The following is a 2,586-nucleotide window of genomic DNA, read 5'->3' as shown; positions in this document are numbered from 1 at the left end:
GCTTTTGTTCTCTAAGGCTGAGTTTTTTAGCCTTGACTATGAGTTAATCTTCTAAACCATTGTGTTGAAGGCAGCCTGGTAGATCCCAAACTCCTTACCAGTCTGTGGGCTGAAAATGAAATAATCCTTTGCTATTGCCATGAATTATTTTTTGCCTTGTGAATCTGTTGGTGTGCAAAACTAGAAGAATCCATTTCACATAAGCCTAATGATGCCCTAAAAATAGTTTTGACAAAGTGTAAGGCCAAAAAAGAGTTACTGATGGTTTGTACTTGGACAAATTGGGGAAAGCCAGGTTATTATGACAGTAGGTTTAGTTCAGCCAATCTCTGGTCAGTTTATTTGCTAGATGGTGTCTCAGAATATTTGCACTAGGTTGGGCTGGGTGACCTTGTTCAGCTCCCTTCTGGTCCTACATGGGATGACCTATAAGAGAATCCCTGGCAGATGGCATTAAGGTCTCTGCTACAGGCTGAGGGTAGGGTGCATGAAGGGCCAGGGGGGATGGAAAATGAACAAGGATGTAATGCTCCTTTACCCACACAGGGTGGGAAGAGAATGGATTTCAAACTAGTCCTGAAATAGGGTTGCCTGATTTAGCTAATAAAAAAAATCTAGGTCAGTTTGAATTTGAAACCAACAAATTTTTTTAGTATACAGGTATATCCCATTTGGACTTTGCTGTTGTTTATTCGTTGTTGATCCAAAATTTCACTTTACCTGGGTGTTCTGTATTTCAACTAACAACCCTAGGTGGGGAGCATGTTAAAGAGCTATGGCCCTGGGCCTCAGTCCCTGGACACTGGCATCCTGGAGGACTTGCCCCCCCCCCATGAGTCTCCTGCAGAAGGACCCTGCAGAGGGACCACTCCTTGAGAAACACTGGGGCATGTGGGAGGAGCCCAGAGTAGCCTTAGACCTTGATTCTCACACAGGCTCCACCACTTCCTGGGTAATTTGAGGCAAGCTACCTCTCTGGGTAACTCAGGTTCCTTGTCTATGCAATGGAGACAAGAGTTGTGCTGAACTCAGAATCGTTGGGGGTTCAATGAAAATATACATAAAGGACCTGGCTTCAAGGTGTCCAAGACACCTTGGACACATTTCAGAAGTGTCCTCACTCCCATTCCTTTGGTATTGTCACATAAGTTTTGTTGTTAAAGTTGGGTCCATGAAGCTTTTATGATTACTGTCCCCAAAGTTAAGTTGACATTTCTTGGGAGGATTTGGCCTTTGTCATATTGCTATTTTCTAATAAGAGCCATATGATCTGATAAAAGACAATATTGGAAAGGAGTGAAAAGATTGGGCCCTACTCCCCATTTTATTGTTGACTGTCACCCTGGAAACATATCTCTTGGTTAATGTTGTCATAAATGAAATAAAGTCAGGCATCTATTGAGGGAAGGGAGAGTGGCAAGTAACATCTTATCCCTGAGAATAAAAATTAGCATAAGGTGCTGGCCATATCCATGCCCAGCAGCCATTCTAAGATAAATTGGCAGTTGCTCAGTGGAGGGGATAGGGACAGAGAATCAGTGGATGAGGGACTGGAGCAGAGTTGCAGGGGGTTCGGGAAGATTGAGATAGAGTGGGAGCTGGGGCCAGTTCATGTGGAGGCAGAAAAGAGTTGCAAGGGAGTGGGAGGATGTGGATGGAGAGAAGGCTGGGGTCAGTTTGTGGGGAATTGGACCAGATAGATGGAGTGGCTAAGAGGGATGGGGAGGAAATGGTTGGAGATCTCAGTGCAGGTGTAGATGATGTGAGTGGAGGGTGATGGGGAGGGAGGGAAGTAGAGGTCATCTCAGGGGCTGGGCCAAGAGATGTCGGGGAGATGGAGGGTACAGATAAATAGAAGAGGTTAGTTTCTGTGGGGCTGGACCAGGGAGATGTAGGGGGAGTGGTTAGGTAAAATCTAGGGGATGTTGGGTGGGTAGGGAAGGAAGGGTAGGGTAGGTCAGCTCATGGGGATTGTTTACAGAGCTGGAGGGTGGATGGGACGGCCAGGGAGAGAGGGAACAGGGGTCAGCACTTGTGGGTGGACCAGAGAGATGTAGGGGATGTAGGGTGGGGTAGGGTGGGGAGGTAGCAGAGTTCAGTTTAATTGGGGATGGATCAGCAAGATATTGGGGAGTGAGATGGAACTGAGAAGTAGAGGGACTGAAGTTATCCACGTGGACAGAAAAGAGTAATTGGGGAAGGCAGAGGAAAAGGGGGCAAAAGTTAGCTCACATGCAGATGAACCAGAGCTTTAGGGGCTTTGGGGGTGATGGGGAGGAGGAGAGAGCAGGTGTTAGTTCATGTTCAGCCTGAGCAGAGAGCTGTTGTGGGATGGGGGTGATGGGAAGGGAAAGGGTACAGAGTTCAGTTCATGTTAGACTGGACCAGAGAGCTGTAGGGGAGTGGGAGTGGGGTTTTGATGCAGAGAGCACAGACATCTGTTTATATGAGGATTAACCAGAGAGCTCTATGGGAGTTGGGGGTAGGGGGAGGAGGAGGGAGGAAAGGTAACTTCATATGGGGCTTGCAAGAGAGAGATATGAGGTGTAGTTGAGGAGGATGAGAATAGAGGTTAGTTCCTGCGGG

Source organism: Miniopterus schreibersii (genome assembly GCF_964146895.1).
Source record: "Miniopterus schreibersii genome assembly, chromosome: X".
NCBI classification, from domain to species: Eukaryota; Metazoa; Chordata; class Mammalia; order Chiroptera; family Miniopteridae; genus Miniopterus; species Miniopterus schreibersii.
This window is presented reverse-complemented; position numbering follows the sequence as displayed.